Here is an 18,715-nt window from a genome sequence, read left to right as displayed (position 1 = left end):
CCCAGAAGGTTGGATCAGAACCAACAGGTTGAAATTAAATCAAAAGAATTTTCAACTAAAAATTAGGAAGAACTTTTTGACAGAGTGGTTCCTCAATGGAAAAGGATTTCTCAGGAGGTGGTGGGCTCTCCTTCTTTGGAGGTTTTTAAATAGAGGTTAGATGGCCATCTGACAGCAATGCTGATTCTACAAACTTAGGCAGGGGAGAGGTATGAACTTATGAGGGAGGTATTTGTGAGTTCCCTGCATTGTGCAGGGGGTTGGACTAGATAACCCTGGAGGACCCTTCCAACTCTATGGTTCTATGATCTTTCAGTTGGAGTTCTGATGTTAGCCATTGTGTAAGAAAGGTTTGAATGTCGGTTTTTTAGTTTCCTCTGGGACACCACAAGATTTTAGATTAAGTTGTTTTGTTTCCAGTTCCTGTGTTAGTATTCTTTTATTTAAGACATCTTCATCTGCACAAATGTGTCCAAGTTCTTCTTCTTTGCATATTGCAAGGGCTGATTCTGCCTTCTGATCCACCTCTTGTTGTATTGCTACTAATTGTGATTGTAATGGTTCAAATATTGTCTTCATAATTTCTGTTAATCTAGCTTTCATCGTATCCATTGCCTGCAGTATTTCTTTTTTATCTGAACTGGGTAGAGTTGCTTTCAGGCCTGAATCATCATTGGCCATTTTGCTTACCTTGGTTTGTATAGAAGGCTGGTTTTTTTTTTTTTTGTGCTGGAAAAAAACTTTATTAAAGGTTTCCAACCTCAATTAAAAGTTTCTAGTGGTTTTCCTCTGCTTTCACCCATACAATGGGATCAGACTATTGGTGGTGTGGAACAATTTTTTGGATGAGAAAGAAGATGGGAGCAAAGAGCCTAAAATTCAAGCTGCCATTTTGTGCACCATTATGCCATGCCCCCAAGTGCTGTGTGTGTGGTGTGATGATACTGACTAATACTGAGTACCAGAACTTTTTGAGGAGGCTCTCCCAAGTCCAGAGGGGGGGAATTGGCAAAAATCAGGGTAACTACAACTGCCAGGATTTAAAAACAAAAAAAAAAGCACCACAGAAGCATATTTATTACACAGTTCCCTGGTCTGATCTCTGCCTCCAAATACTAATGATTTATTGCTTTCTTATCTTTCATCTCATCTCTTCCACTGGACATTTAATTAATGGTATTAACTTTTTTATTATCACTATTCTTTAGGGAGAAGTGGCTAATATTTCAGAGTTCAGCATTCTCACTGATGTATGAAAGAAAGCTCTTCCAAAGGCTTTTTTTAAAAAAAGATTATGGCCTCCAATATAAAATGTCCAAGTTCATCCTAGAATACCCTAGAAATATATAGGCTGGGTATTGATTTTTTTTAAAAAGCAAATAACTATTTTTAAGCTTTCTGTAATGCTCAGATTACAGTCATTGAATGAAAATTGCAGAGTGCAACAGCTGAACTGTGAAGCCAGTGGGGGCTGAAGATCCATCTGGTGCCACTGTTGACCAGACTGCCCGAAAGGTCACTTCTAAAAGCTGCTAAACAACAGGCTGGCACTGGACATGGAACAGGAATGCCATTTGACTAAAGCAGACAATCACACTCCGATATTGTTCACTTGGGTTCGCTTTGAGCAAAGCGGCTCTTAAATGTGTCTGAAAGCTCAGGGAAGTGGCATCTTTTTAATGATGTACAACAGAACTATCATCATCATTTGGGTTGTGTGCGCACATGCACACAAGCATGCACACATGCCTCACATCAGTAATTTTCTGGAATGCACGAAGTGAGAAAAGTATTAAAGGCCTAATCTAAGCAAATACTATTATTGGAAGCAATATTTAGTGTTACTGGAGCAAGCCTATCATTCTGTGAATCTTTCTACATAAGATGAATGAAGTGAGCCAGGTCAGACATCTGATCAAGGAAGTCACCTTAGAAAGCACTGTGGGGACCAGTTTTGCTTTGGAGCATGGTGTGTGTGGGGGGAGAGGGGATTCAACCTTTCTTCCCATACCATTTTTGAGAGCAGAAACAGATCCAGGGCAGGTTGTTTGCCCTGCTGCTGAGGTCCATATGCCATAAGGCCAATTCAAGAAGCAAATGTGGACATTCTTGCTTCAAAGTAATGAATCCATTGCTAAGCGCAGAAATCCTGCTTGAGCTACTTGACTAGTCAATATTTTATGCGATGCATGATGAAAGCACTTTGTGTAATTCTCAGTCTGGTTGACCCAGGTATTGTACTCATGTAAACATGGTACTTCCCAGCACATCTTTAGTGAAAGGGCATCAGTTGCCAGAGATGATTTTCATGTCATTGAGAGTCAACGCAAGAACAACCAGCCTGTCTGTATGTGTCAGCCACAAGCAATCGGAGTATTTAATTCCAGCCCACTTAAAGCAATGGGTAGATGAGCTGGGCAGGAAGGGACAAGAGTGCACAGAGCTAGATGGGGAAATTGATTCCAAAGTGTCTCAGCATCCTCTGCCTAAGCACACGTTTTAATATCTCTGACTCTACCACAGGTCCTGTCAAACCAGGCATGCACTGGGGGTTCTACATTTGGAGTTCCCAGTACATTTTGAAAATTAAGATGCAGGCACATGGGGTCCTGATTCACATGGGAGCTTAAGCCCTCCTCCCCACAATTTTCTAGGAAGAGGAGGAGGAGATTGGATTTATACTCTGCCCTTCACTTAGAATCTCAGAGCAGTTTACAATCTTCTTTCCCTTCCTCTCCACACAACAGACACCTTGTGAGGTAGGTGGGACTGAGTGAGCTCTTTTGAGAACTGCTCTTGAGAAAGTAGCTTTTTCAAGAACTGTGACTAACCCAAGGTCACCCAGCAGCTGCATGTGGAAGAGTAGGGGAATCAAACCCAGTTCTCCCAGATTAGAGTCTCCAACGGACCTTTACAAGTCAGGAAAACATTGAGGGGGCAGAAACAGGCTGCTTTTGCACACTTTGGAAAATGCACTTTCAAAGCCCTTTAATGATCATGTGCAATTGGTTTTTCCTGCATGAAACAGGAAAATCCACTTGCAAATGATTGCTAAAGTGCATTAAAAGCACATTATCCCATGTGTCTGGATGCAGCCTTAAGCCCCATTCCTGCATGTGCCACAATCCAAAGCAGATCCCCCTCCCTCCCCCCACACACCTGGGAATTAAGTTTTTTAAATGGCTGAGAGCTCCAAATGCAGAACTCTCCGTGCGTGTCTGGTTTGCCAAGAAACAGTGCAATATTTATCCCTGTTTCTGTTATAGTTTTAGCAGATTGGCTCTTATTGCTTGTATTTGTCTGGATTTGGGATTCAGTTCCATTAAATGTCACTCATGTTATTTAACCTATTGTGTTTTTATTGAATGAATTACAATGGAACAGATTGCTTTCCCCTTTGATTTTTCTGTGCATTGTCTTGGTGTCTCATGTAGTAGAGTCCCTGCTCTGTTCTGATTGTTAGTTAGAAGTGTAGTCTGCAAGAGCTCACTTGCCCTGCAGCCAGTTGCTCTTGTCCCTGCAACTCCTTACTAATAACAGGATGTTGTTTTGAACAAACCTGTCTGCTGCATGAACCTAAGACTAGGAACTTGAGTGATTATCCATTTTGGGGGGCGGTAGATCCTCTAGGCCCCCATTCCCTAGCATCACTTCACAGAGTGGCAGAGGAAAATGAGGGGGGGGAGAGTGGGACTGTGCTAATGTGACACCTCACTTCCAGCACAAAAGTGGAAGTGACATCATCACAGCAGTACAACATTTCAGGTTTTACCCAAAACTGTTTGGTGATCGAGTTTTGGATGAATCCTAAAGTGCTGCACTGATGTAATGATGTCACTTCCACTTTTGTGCTGGAAGCAACACTGAATTGCATGTCTCCTCCCTCTGCCCAAATTCTTCCACCATATTCCTGACTTGCAAGAGAAAGGGATATTATAGCCTTCAAATTAATGTTGTCAATATGATAATTTCTTGTGGAGGGAAAAAACCTTCTGGCGGAAAATCTCAGTTTGCAATTTTTTTAAATAAACAGGAGAAATATGGACAACATAACAGAATTACCTAAAGGATCTGTTGAAATCAGAAACAAATATTCTCCAGCCAAGCAGTGCAACTGGAACAGCTGGAGTGTGCCTCTGTTCATTACCAATGTACCTGGAGACAGAATGATGAGGGAAATGTTCTCACTTCATGCTGTGTGCATTTAATCTATAAACTACTGTGGTCAATCCTTGGCCACTTCATCTGACCCTGTATGGGACAACAATCATGAAAAGACCAGCATGGGGCACAGCTAAAAAAATAAGTTTGGTGACAGGAGCAAAGTGAATGCCAGCTGACTTGGTCAAAAGCAAAGCCAGTGTTCAGAACTTTGACTGGGAAAGCTGGAGCAGAAATTAACCCTGTGGCATTGTCACAGGCGGCAATCCTAAGAATACCTTCCTGTCAGACCTATAGAATAAAATAGGGCTTTGTACTGTGCAGGCTTGCTTGCATTGCTCCCATAGAGTCCCCCAGTGTTACAGTCTAATAGAAATATATACAATAATTTAATCTGCTTTCAAATACTGCCATTCAGTTTCACTCCATGTAAATCCCTAGTATTAATTATTTTTTAAAAAAATTGTCACACATAATTTCAAAAGTGACACTACAAAAGCCTCCATAATTTAATGTCCATCTTTCCAAGTCCAGTCCACCAGCCATGTAAACTTCCAGTTTTTCTTATTTACCTATTTCCTTAACTTTTTACTAATGTGTCATCATTGTTAACAGCTGATCCAAGGTCAGAAAATATATTAAGAGCTCCCTCAACCAGTGTGGATACCTTTAAAGCTGTGAACTTCCCCAGTGTACTGGCAACCTAACCTGGTTCAGAGGTTAGGGCTGTGCCTTACCTTTTTCACTGTTTGCATATCCACAAATGTACACAGAGTGACCCATCTGTAGGCATCCTGCAGACTCACTGGCTTTAGAGTAGTCCCAAGAGAATCCTCTCATGGGTTGGGTTGATCAGCCAAATCCTTACGTGACTATGAAGCTCATTTGGCGATTTTGAGTCGATCACTCTCTCAAGCTAATCCTCACAGGTAGTTTCCATCCCCCAAGTCTCCAAGAATTTCTCAACCAAGAGTTGGCAACCTGTCTGAGATGCTTAGGGTGGTATACATGATGCTCATTTCTTCCATTGTATCCTCACAACAGCCCTGTGTAGGAAAAATGGAAGGGAAGAGAATCATGTAGGCCACCCAGAATATCTCAGATAGGGCTGCCAACTCTGGATTGGCAACAATCCTGTGAGGATAAATTAGAAGAGAAGGGACCATCCAGAGCATCTGGGTTGGACTATTCCTGGCAATTTTGAGAGGGCATCATTTGAGGAGGAGAGGGATCTTAGTGAGGTATAATACCATAGAGTAGGGGTGGCCAACAGTAGCTCTCCAGATGTTTTTTGCCTACAACTCCCATCAGCCCCAGCCATTGGCCATGCTGGCTGGAGCTGATGGGAGCTGTAGGCAAAAAACATCTGGAGAGCTACCGTTGGCCACCTCTGCCATAGAGATCACCCTCCAAAACTGCCATTTTCTTCAGGGGAACTAATCTCTATAGTTTGGTGATCAGTTGTAATTCCAGGAGATCTCCAGATCCTCCTTGAACATTGGCAATCCTAGTCTCATAGGAAGGGTACTGTAAAAATGTGTTAGACAGAAAGAACAGGCTGGACATACCAACTAAAAGTATTGTCTTCCTAAAATGGCTGGTTTGGTAGCACAAGGCCTACATGCCCTTCTTCCCTAGATGGGGATGGCTCCCTAACAGCAGTGAGCCTCTAAGAGGGCTAAAGTTCTACCACACTAGTGGACCAATAGATGAAGGATGGCCTCTGAACCCACCCACCCCACAAACACACTGGTCTTATCACCCTTGCCCAGTGAAGTAGGCTGGCAGGCAGGCAGCTTATGCATCTTCTTCCCTACTCATAGACACAACAGGTGCCCCACCTAGGGTTAACAGCCTCCCGGTAGGGCCTGGAGTTCTCCTGAAAATGCAATTGCTCTGCAGACTACAGAGATCAGTTCCCCTGGAGAAAAATGGCAACTTTGGAGGGCAGACTCCATGAAATTACTTCCTCACTGAGCTCCCTCCCTCTCCTCCAGCTTTGCCCTCAACAGGCACTGTCCCCAAATCTCCAAAGCCACAGTCAACAATCCTAGCCCTCACCGTTGTTGCCATGTAGAGTGGCTGTCTGCTCTGCATGAGTAAACAGCCACACATATGGCTGCAGTCTACATGAGGGAACCCCCCCCCCCCTGTATGGAAGACTCCTCCAAGACTCTGGATTCAGTGACAGGTCTCACATTGATGACTATGAAATAAGTTTTTATTACTGGGTTATTATTTGATTGACTCAGTGGGTTTATTATTATTATTTTTAGGAGGATGGAGGGGCTACTTTTCCTTTGGGTGCCAATTAAATTGACTGGAGCAGGGCAAGCTCCCTTCCTTCTAATAGCTACCCAATTACAAGGCCTGTATGCATAACACCTGCCAGCAGCCATATGGCAAGTGATTAAATTAATGAACAAAAATCTACCCTCCCTTGTTTTCACTACAGTACACTTTTTATAATGCTTGGCTTTTTAAGGGTTAGCCACTTTAGCAGTAGGATATAAATGTAGTACCTAAATAAATAATTGAATGGGGCAGAGATTCCTGGTATGTCCTCCCATACCAAAAGGGTAGACTGTCCGGTCTCCCAAAATACTCCCCATAGAGTGGTTGAAAATGCCCTCACTGCATTCTCCTGTTCACCACACACCTCTTTTATAGGAAACCAAATGCCATCCCCTACTGGCTGGCTGCCCAAGACACAGCCTCGGATACCTACCAACCAGCTTTATGGTTTCCTCCTTGGAAGGGATGCTGGCAAAATCACCCCCACTCAGTGGCCAAGTTGAGGAGTAAAGTGACTGTACTCTTCCCAGAGTCATTATAATTTTGTCATATGAACCAGCAGAATTGTGCATAGTAATCAGAGTGTGGGTGGATTATAGATTTGCTAAAAGGCATTATGATTTTTTTTTCATTTTCATGCCTTTCTTAATGCTTTATAATATTATATTTACCACTGGCAATATTCAAAGCCACCTATTTTGTGCATTTTAGAAAGCTTTGTATTTCACTCCCTCTCTTTGCTGGAGTTCCAATCCATCCTGAAAATAATTTCCCACAATTACACTGTCATTGGGAGACTGATGGTGGTATTATTATTGCTGGTAATAGCAGTGATTAAAAATAACAACAGCATTATTTTTTTTCTCTAAGATAGCAAGTACTGGAATGCCTTGTCATCATTTTTGTGGTGACTTCTGGAATCCCAAGGAAAAGAAATCATCAAAGAATTCATTCAATGACACCCAAACTCCCCCCACAATGAAAAGCATAAGACTAGGAATGCGCTCCTAAACAGTATTATGCCTTCCCATTGAGATCATTAGACTGGAGCAATGTTGCAGAGGTTTGTGCTGTTTGGCTGCCTCCACTCAGGAGTGGGGGAAAGTGACCCAATGTGAAAGCAGCAGGAAGTAGCTTGGAGAGGGCAGGAATGGCGTCTGCAACACACCTAGAGATGTGAAGCCCCAGAAAAAAAACTGGAAAAATTAGGGGGGAAAATAGTTTTTTTCCTTTTTTTTTCCGGAAGCCTTCTTTGGTTTTTTCCGAAAAATTGATGAACTACAGGGTAGAGGAACTAGTAGGGATGTGGAGCTTAACACTGCCATTTTGAAGACAGAACTTAGCTCTTCTCTCCCCCTGTGTTGGCTGTGGTCAGAGCCCCCTCATGAACACTGTGACCATTACCATGTTGCATTTGCTCTGAGGAACCTGCTTGGAGGAGGCTTTCCTTTTATCCAGCGCCAAGGAGAAAGCCTCAGAAAGCCCAGTAAGGAAGCTATTGTGGGGATATTCCCTAAAACAGTAGAAGAAGAAGATGAAGATATTGGATTTATATCCCGCCCACCACTCCGAAGAGTCTCAGAGCGGCTCACAATCTCCTTTACCTTCCTCCCCCACAACAGTCACCCTGTGAGGTGGGTAGGGCTGGAGAGGGCTCTCACAGCAGCTGCCCTTTCAAGGACAACCTCTGCCAGAGCTATGGCTGACCCAAGGCCATAAGGTCTGACCAGAACCAACATGCTAGCACATGCTAGCAGGTGCAAGTGAAGGAGTGGGGAATCAAACCCGGTTCTCCCAGATAAGAGTCCGCACACTTAACCACTACACCAAACCGGCTCTCTGTAGGGCAGGCTGCAATCCACATGAGGAACAAACCCCACTCCTGTGTGGAAGACACCTTAGAGACTCTGAATTCAGTGACAGGTCTCTCATTCACACCAATGAAACCAGGGAAATTTTTATTACTGGATTTGTATTTGATTGACTCAGTAGGTCTATTATTTGTTTTCTTTTTGAGGATGGAGGTGGCTACTTTTCCTTCATTTCCCATCTGTCCTTTGTTCACTTTCTTCCACAGCTTGTCAGAAAGAACTGACTGTTGTGTCTTGCATTTCAGTCCCGAAATTACAACACAGCGGACGCTACGGAGGTGACCAGTGGAAGTCCACTGGTCCCCGGATGTAGCTCCGCAAATACGCTCCGCCAATCAAGATCTATGGTGGGAAGTTTAACTGGCCAGGATTGGACCTGGCCAAACTGAGGGTTGTTCTGGGGTATGTATATAATCGGGCCCCGGCCCGCGTGGTTCCGCCTTGTGATGTACTCGCTAATAAAGCATGTTGCCTTCAACACGTCTCGTCACTCAGTACATTACACTGACTGTGGAGCAGCTAAAATGACTGTGCAAGGAAAGCAACAACTGAGCTGTACATACACTTGGATTGATTGAATTAGTCCTAAATTATTCTTTACTATATTGTATTCCTGTCCCTGACTCACTTTTGCTTCTCTCTGGTTTGTTATTTAATTTTACTTTAGTTTTGGGTAACTGTTCTTGTTTGGGGGTGGTAATTTCATTATTCTAACTTTGATGACTCCTCTTTTTCTTTTGTTTTCTTTTGCCTCAGAAGGTCAGACCAGAACCAACAAGTAGAAATTAAATCAAAAGAGTTTTCAGCTAAACATTAGGAAGAACTTCCTGACAGTTAGAGTGGTTCTTCAGTGGAACAGACTTCCTTGGAAGGTGGTGGGCTCTCCTTCCTTGGAGGTTTTTAAACAGAGGCTAGATGGCCATCTGACAGCAATGCTGTGAATTTAGACATATAATGAGATGGAAGGCAGGAAGAGTTACATAAGTGCTTAGTTCTCACAGCCCATTCTTACATGCCCAGGGAAATGCCTATCAGCACTTTGGGATCAGGAAGCAATTTTCTCCAGGCCAGTTTGGCCAGGGATCCTGGAGAGGTTTTTTTGTTTTTTGGCCATCTTCTGGTATGGAGCAAGGGTCTCTGGGGGCACAGGAGGAGATAGTTGTGAATTTTCTGCATTGTGCAGGGGGTTGGACTAGATGACCCTAGAGGTCCTTTCCAATTCAATGATTCTACAGTTTTGATTATGCTAGACCAATTCATCCTGCAATTTTGCTGTGTTATCTTCAGCTTTCAAGTAATGTCTCAGCCACAAAACTCAATATGCTTTATTCTTTCCTCAAAGGTCTGTTTATACAACACATTTTTGTCTACACCAGCCACTTTCACCATGTGGATTGGAGCTACAAAATGCAACCTTCAAGCTGAATGTATATCACCAACCATATATGGTTCATTGGGTTTTCTACCAACCAACCTCTACCCCACTTATGTTTGTTATCATGATGTCCTAGGAAGGCGTTAAAAAGCTAGAAAACATAGTTCCTAAAGGACACTCAGTCATGGCTGGTAGGTCTGATGGATCTGAATTGCAACATAACCCCAGTTTATACATAGAGTTGGATTCACCAGTTTTCTGCTGATGAAAAAGAGAGGACACTATGCCTTTGATTACCCAAATGACTATGTTTGGGGTCATGGAACCTGCCTGGTCAAAAGCCGATGTGATAAAGACTGTTCTAAGAAGGAAGTCAGGTGAGATTTAATGAAAAAGCTTGCTGGATCCAACCTATTCCCAGGAATAATCTTGTAATTGCATGGTGAGAAACAGCACAAACCCTGCCCTCCAAGTAGAGAGAGGATGCATTTTCTGCAGGTATCAGGTTGGCCAGGGGCCAAGTTGTATGCCCCCCCCCAGTTGATGCAGAAGAATGGTGAGCTCTGTGAATTCAGAGAAGGGCAGTATACAAACCTAAATTATAAATAAAATATAAATAAATATAACTGCTGTGGGTTTGGGAAGAATAGGGACACAAAGGACACCATTAAGCAATAGTGTTATGTCACTTCCTGGGCAACCCCAGAAGTGATGTCATGAAGGGATGCCAGTCCCCAGGTGGGAAACAAAAAGCAAAAAACCTACATGTAACAAAGCCTCAACACACACAATTTGTAATCTTGAGGAAGTATACAGTGCTTGGAGTGTTCCCATCTGAGATTTATTTCTGATCATTGCAAAGCTTGGATAAAACTTCAGTGAAATGAGACACACAATACCAGTTTTGCTCATTAGCTGCACTGCTGAAATCAAGTTAGAATGGAGTGTAAAACATTAAAATTTTGGGCTACCTTTGTTCCTATGTTCCCAGCATTACTTTGTAAAAAAAATATTGACTGGTTCCAAGGATTAAGGACTTACTTACCTGTTGGATTTGTATGGAGTCTCTGTTTCTGGTTACATAAATGGTGTATGCTCTTTGCTATGTCCTTTGTATAGAAAATATTGTGGATTTGACTATTTTTAGATATTCAGTACTACTGATAATATATTTATTGATTGGTTTTGTTAATTGTGTTGATTGAGGCTTTGTAAAACAGAAGCGTTTTGCTTTTTGTTTCTCTCTTATCCATGTTACTCACTTGTTTGCTTGGTCCAGACAGGTGCTGGGGATCCCCCAATGCTGTGGATCCTGTCCACCACCAGCAAGTTGGCCAGCATGGAAAGCCCCACCTCCAAGCCCCTCCCCCAACTGCAAGATTTAAAGGGTCCTCCAGCTGACCGGTGGGAGCATGTGTCCTGCCAATCAGCTGAAGGACCATTTAAATCTCGCAGGAGGGGAGGGAGAGGGGCAGCTGCTGGCTGCACACTTGAACTCCAAGTGGCAAATTTGCTGCTTGGGGTTCAGGTGTTCCCTTAAATGCTTTGGCAAAAAGTGGGGGGCACACCTGAACTTCAAGCAGCAAATTAGTCACTTGGAGTGCAGGTGCGTGGAGCATTGGTCTCCAGTGTGATGATGTCACTTCTGTGTGATGTCATCACATTGGGGATGTCCCCACCCTCTCCAAAAATGCCCCCCGAAGTCCCCTGCTGGGCACTAGGAAGGACCTGGCAACCCTAATGTCATGTCATAGAGTTTCTTACCATTCCTAGACCAGTGATGCCTACTTCTGGGCTTTCCCTAGGAGTGATATAAGGCTGTCAGGCCAGCAGTGATTTTTTTCTCACACCAGTTGTTGGAACTTTGGCAGGCAATAGGAGCTGGGGGTGGGTAAATGGCAAGCCAATGTGGAAGAGGATCAAAACAACAAGGAATTAATTAGGTCTAGGAGCAGTTTGTACTGGAGTCTAGCAGTGCTAACACCACTTTGCTCTTAGTCAAGCTGCGCAACATCACCCCAGCTGGTCTTTTGAACATTGCCTGTAAGCAGCAACACTCATGAGTATGACTGTTTGCAGGAAAGTATCACCACAATCACAGGACTTGTTTGATACATTCAGTTTTTCACATGAGTACATACTCAGCAGACCTGCTCACCCTGCTCCAAACAAACAAAATCAGTACAACATGAACCAGTCCTTAGAGAATTCATGTAGCAGGGGAAAGGTCTTGTCTTGAGAAAGCTGGTTTTTGACAAAGGCATTCCTTGTACTATGTTGCCCCCTGCTGAGTCAATGAAAAACAGCAGCCTTGCTTATTTCTGCTGTGATGAATAAAGGTCTACAGATGCAATTGGCTCTGGGTCTTCAGTTGCTGATTCAGGAAGCACACCACTAGTAAAATTATTGGAGGCTGATAGAATTGAACATCAGGATTTCCAGACATACTCCCTTTTCGACTTGATACTGTATCCTTCACCAGTTTCACCCTTTATCTGTATATTTTTAAAACATTCATGAAATAGGCAACAGTCTTATCAAAAGTATTAATATTAGTACTGTGAAAGCATTTCACAATTTCCTTCGAGTCATTGTCCCATCATTGTGATCAGAGTTCATGGGTGTTTTTACATTCAGTTTGATCCAGAGTTTTAGAGTCTTCAAATCACCTGCCACCATTCCGCTTTCATTATTTTCCTTTTACATTTGTGGATTTGCTGTTCTCATTTTGCGTAGTCAAACTTCTATATTTCCTGCTGAATGTGTTTCAGTTGGGGGGGGTCTCTGCTCAGAGAGCAGGCGGAATACCAGTGCTTAGTTAAATACGATAGCTTGGAAATCGTGTCAACACTGCAAAAACAATACAAATTTAAATTACAAGATGAGGCAAGCAATGATATCTAAAAATTTTGAGTGCTGTCAGTTCTCATGCAAATTACTGCACCTTGTGGCTTTTGGAGGAGTCTTTTAAAACACCTGAAAACTTTTACAATACAAGTTTGAAACACCTGTAGAGAAATGTCCGGAGCAAAACTAGTTTTGAGAAAAACGTTACAACAGCAGCTTCAGAACTCATCTCACCAAAACAAATGTAGATGCTTTGGGCAGCAACGATGCAAAACAGTTGTGAGAACGTTATGTAGTGTAAAAGGTGGAGATAGAGAGTCACAAACTGTCAGTGCAAAAACACCCTTTAAAAGGGGTTTTGTGCTTTTGGCTGCATATTCATTCATTTTTGCTACCAGATATCTCTTTTCATTAAAAAAAAATCATTGCAAAAATCAACTTTTTTCCATTAAAAAAAATCAGTCTGACTTCAATACTGGGAAAGTTGGTAGAAAGCATTATCAAGGACAGAATGAATAGGCACATTGATGAACACAAGTTATTGAGGAAGATTCAGCATGGGTTCTGTAAGGGAAGATCTTGCCTCACTAACCTGTTACAGTTCTTTGACGGGGTGAACAAACATGTGGACAAAGGGGACGCAATAAATGTTGTTTACCTTGACTTCCAGAAAGCTTTTGATAAAGTTCCTCATCAAAGGCTCCTTAGTAAGCTCGAGAATCATGGAGTAAAAGGACAGGTCCTCTTGTGGATCAAAAACTGGCTAATTAATAGGAAGCAGAGAGTGAGTATAAACGGGCAGTCTTTACAGTGGAGGACGGTAAGCAGTGGGGTGCCGCAGGGCTCAGTACTGGATCCCATGCTCTTTAACTTGTTCATTAATGATCTGGAGTTGGGAATAAGCAGTGAAGTGGCCAAGTTTGCAGATGACACTAAATTGTTCAGGGTGGTGAGAACCAGAGAGGATTGTGAGGCACTCCAAAAGGATCTGTTGAGGCTGGGTGAGTGGGCGTCATTGTGGCAGATGAAGTTCAATGTGGCCAAGTGCAAAGTAATGCACATTGGGGCCAAGAATCCCAGCTACAAATACAAGTTGATGGGTTGTGAACTGGCAGAGACTGACCAAGAGAGAGATCTTGGGGTCGTGGTAGATAACTCACTGAAAATGTCAAGACAGTGTGCAATTGCAATAAAAAAGGCCAACGCCATGCTGGGAATTATTAGGAAGGGAATTGAAAACAAATCAGCCAGTATCATAATGCCCCTGTATAAATCGATGGTGCAGTCTCATTTGGAATACTGTGTACAATTCTGGTCACTGCACCTCAAAAAGGATATTATAGCATTGGAAAAAGTGCAGAAAAGGGCAACTAGAATGATGAAAGGTTTGGAACACTTTCTCTATGAAGAAAGGTTAAAATGCTTGGGGCTCTTTAGCTTGGAGAAACGTTGACTGCGGGGTAACATGATAGATTATGCATGGAATGGAGAAAGTAGAGAAAGAAGTACTTTTCTCCCTTTCTCACAATACAAGAACTCATGGACATTCAACGAAATTGCTGAGCTGTCAGGTTAAAATGGATAAAAGGAAGTACTTCTTCACTCAAAGGGTGATTAACATGTGGAATTCATTGCCACAGGAGGTGGTGGCTGCTACAAGCATAGCCAGCTTTAAGAGGGGATTGGATAAAAATATGGAGCAGAGGTCCATCAGTGGCTATTAGCCACAGTATATATGTGTGTGTGTGTACACACACACGCACATATTGGCCACTGTGTGACACAGAATGTTGGACTGGATGGGCCATTGGCCTGATCCAACATGGCTTCTCTTATGTTCTTATGTTCAACTTGTATATATGGCTGTCTGTTTCACAATCCTGCAGAGACCTGAATGGCCTTCTTACAAAGACAAGGACAGCTACCCCCAAGGATAAACAGGACAGGGGCGTTGATGGCTGTAGAATGTTGGGATAATATGTGATGTTTTTAGCATGGGACAGGCAATGCTGCAAAATGTCTTTCTTCACTAATGTCAGACTATCACAGTATGGAACTTTTGGGTGCTCAGGTACCAGGTATTTATGAGGGATCCAAAGACCCTTATAGTTTAAAAAATCAGGGGCAGTCGAGGATCCACTGGATAAACTCAATGAAAGTTGCAGTCCTTTGGCTCTTGCCCTTTGGTTTGTATCAAAAGTCTTGCACCAGTGGCCTCACTCAGGCTTTTAAGAACTGCAGCAGGCAGAGAGACAAGTGCACAGCCACATCCCCACAACCCCACTCCTTGCTATATGAAGTGCAAATTATAAGGTGACAGCAAAATACTCAAAGCCCACCCCCAGTCGTTTGTGGAGCTCGTACATGAAGGGAAGATTCAAGAAGTGGTAAGCAACCTACACATGACACACCTTTCAACATATAGCCACAGTGTTGTGTAGCAGTTAATGTCAGATGATGAATGGGAAAGCTTGAGTTCAGATTCCCCACACTGGCATTAAACTCACTGGGTGAACTGGAGAAAATCCTAATTTCTCAATCTTAAACATCTCACAGAGTTGATAGAAGGCTGGGAAGGGAACATCTCTGTTAGCCCAAGCTTCCTGGTAGACAGGCAGGATAAATATGTGGCATCTTGATAGAATACAAACACAGGACTACATAAAATGACAATGCCTATCTAGTGCCAAAGATTTGTGATAAATGCCAGTATTGAAGATATTTTTTTCAAATAAACAGGAATGAACTTTTATATACACTGAATGAGTACAAAGACGTCTTTTAGAATATTTGGCTTTGAAATTGTAAGAAAATATTACACTATTTCATGGGATAAGTGGTTTATCTATTTTTACCCTTTCATCTAAAATTGGTTCTCAAATCAGCTCACATGAATAAAAAATTAATACACATTAAAATTTAATGCAACAGTTCTCTGAAGAGTGCATCTCAGCCGAATGGGATCCAGAAGTAAGTGCCTGGTTCGTTGCTATTCTTCCTTTGCTTACACAGGTAGAAAAACTGGGCCTGGGATGGCACGATTTATGCTTGTTTAAATCATAAGTCATCCACACAGGCTTCCATGGAGCTTGCCTCTCTGTGAGAGTGCTCAGAACTTCTGCCTCAGCCTTGATCTCCAAACTGCTGTGGAAAGCTAGGAATAATGCAGTTTTCATGACAAATGCATTCAAAAGTCAAATTTACCTGGTTTGATGATTGTGCTCAGTTAGCCATCAGTAGCAAATAGTTAAAATGCCTTCTGAACAGGTTTGTGGCTGCATACTAGCTGTGTTTGCTTTTAGAGGCCGGGGCATATGAAGACAGCCAATCGCAGTACATCTTGCTCATGATGCAGCTAGTTGCCTAGTACAGGAGTCCCCAGACTTTTTCAGCTGCAAGTATTTTTGAAATTCTGAGTGTGGCAGGCACAGCCACAAAATGGCTGCTGGAGGCGGGGACAAAATGGTTGCCCCAGATTACTGTCAGCCACTCAGTGAAGATCTTTATGCTTTAGCAGCTAGAGGAGACCAATCAAAAGTCTTGCTGGACAAAAGCCCCATCTAGCCTTGCCCACTTTCTAAAAGTATTTGGAAGGTGCCTGAAAAGGCATCAGTTGGTGCCATGGTACCTGCAGACGCCATTTTTGGGATCCCTGGCCAAGTAGAAAGTACAAGGAAGGGCATTCCCAGAAGTCAGTCCTCCAGCGCAGGAATCTTTCACAGCAGATTTTGCTTCACAGCATGATCAGGGTTGTGCTCAATTTTGATTTTTTTTTTTTAAGGGGAGTGGTTTAGGGTGCATCTTATTGTTACACAAAACTTTTAATTTTCTTTTTTAAAGATCACTACGGAATACTGAATGGTAAGATTTTTAAAAACAACATTGATTTGACAGCTGTTTATATATTTGATGATTGACTCAATTGTGGTTTGGCTGCGGTACAAAGCAGCATGAAGCTATTACTGAGCAACGGAGCACTCCATCAGGCTATGTTGCAACATGCACACATGAAAATGGATCAGGCTGTATTGTGCTGTATTGGGAAAGAGTACTGGAATAACCATGATGGGTTATAAGCTGTCAAGCCCTTCATCATCAAATAAATTGGCTCCGTCATCAGGACTGACAAGTATGGTGTAATCCAAACTGGTTTATGCTCAAGTATCCCTATAGAAAGCACTATTTTTAGGAAGTGATAATTGGTTAAGAAACTGGGAGTGATATCACCATGCCACAAATCACTGCAGATTTTCCCCAGACTCTATGATAAAAAAACACAGTACTTGGAGTGGAATCCTAGAGGGCCATGTTGACATTTCTAGTTATGCAGCCAGAAATGGTTATGCAAACATAAGGATTACAGTGTATATACAGAATCAATAACAATAGAAATTAATTGTAATAAGATGATAATAAATAATATACAAATTATAAAGCATGTTAAAAATTCATTAAAACAGATAAAATCACAAGACATGCTTTATAATTTATATATTATCAGTGTCTTATTACAGTGAATTTTTGTTGCTACTGATTCAGAAATGGTGATGCAGCATCATGTGTTGTTTTGTCGTCCCCCATGTTCCCCTCAGCAGCCCTATTGAGCAGTGGTGTGGGACTGAGGGCGAGAGGTTGCCCACCTATGCAGCTTGGTCACCCTGCTGCTATTGGAAGTTAAAAATGTTATTTTAAAAAATGTTTCTAAAAATGTTAAATGTTAAACCAGCAAATTAAGATCAGGAAGCAAATGCCTATATGATAGCGAAAGCTCCTGATGTTCTGGCCTGTATTGGCATAATACACTGTCATGTCACAGGATGTAATATATTTTAGAAAAAAGGGGAGATGTGCAAAACACATCAGCATTTACCTACTAACTTTTAAGTTTTTAGCCATTGACAGAATATCACCCAGTTCTTATAGCAGGTACAGAAAACAAAAAGGTTACGCCTCCAAAGGGAAACCTATTGGATCTTTACTGTAGAGACATTTCTACTGGTCTGAATGCTGTTTGTCATCTTATACATAATAGTAACAGATTTTTGCTTTGTCAATTGGCCTTAACCTCTTCTAGCTGGAATTGTACCAGTGCACATTGCACTTTACCTCTTTAAGAGATTGTATAATTTTGAGCAGACTTCGGAGGATGGTGAAAGACAGGAGGGCTTGGCATGTCTTTGTTGCAAAGAGCCAGATTCGACTGCATGACTGAACAACAATAAATAATTATTCTCTTAGACATGATCTTGTACCTATATAATTCCAGTTTCAGCAGCTCTTTATCTCAGCTTCTTTTATTTCTGTCCATGCTGGAATTTGTAATTACAACACGATTCTTTGATCCAAGTTTGGAGTATATTTATTTTCAATATCACTTTATATAAATGTGTATAGTGCTATGGATAATTGTTCTGATTCATACAGGGAATTCTAAAGGATTTGGTTGTAATAGATGAGCATTTATTTTAAAGTGCATTCTCCAGCTGGCAGTCCATTCCGACTCCCACTTGATCATCCTTGGCTGAAGTCCTACTTGAATGTAATGCAGCCAAGTAATTATTGTTGCTGTTACTGCTTGATATGACTGACTTCCTTTTGATTTTTCTAACAATGTCGCTTATGTGTTGTAATGAAGTGGTATTTTCTGTAGTCTGCTACAGTATATCCTTTGTCTGTATGGTTGTTTTCAACATTCAACACTTGCAACTGCTGTATGTTGGTCTGACATTTTTGTACTTTAACATTGGGGTATTTATGTCCAACTTGCCAAATCTTTTCACAGTTATCATTTTTAGAGTACAAATCTTTTATTGACTTGAATGCGTGTTTATTTCACATACCTGAAAACGTTTCCTGTGATTTGCTTATCTTCCTTTTTTCCTATTGTTACAGGTTTTCTCCCTTCTTTTTTCTGAAATATATTTTGTATGGCAGGTTATTACAGTGCTATTCCAATTGCTTTCCTGAATAGCAAACTGATATGGTTGGAGCACAAGCATATTAACACATTGAAACCCTTGGCTAATATTTCTCAAAATTCTGGCAAATGTAAAGATTCTAGTGTCTATATAGTTCATGTACATAAGCATGTGCAGCCAGAAATTTTCCAGGTTTGGTTAGAAAACGAATGATTTGGCTCATGAGTTTTCCCAATTAAATGTTGGCC

Source organism: Heteronotia binoei, chromosome 10 (genome assembly GCF_032191835.1).
Source record: "Heteronotia binoei isolate CCM8104 ecotype False Entrance Well chromosome 10, APGP_CSIRO_Hbin_v1, whole genome shotgun sequence".
Lineage (NCBI taxonomy): Eukaryota > Metazoa > Chordata > Lepidosauria > Squamata > Gekkonidae > Heteronotia > Heteronotia binoei.
The sequence above is the reverse complement of the archived record's forward strand: the minus strand, read 5'-3'. Positions refer to the sequence as shown.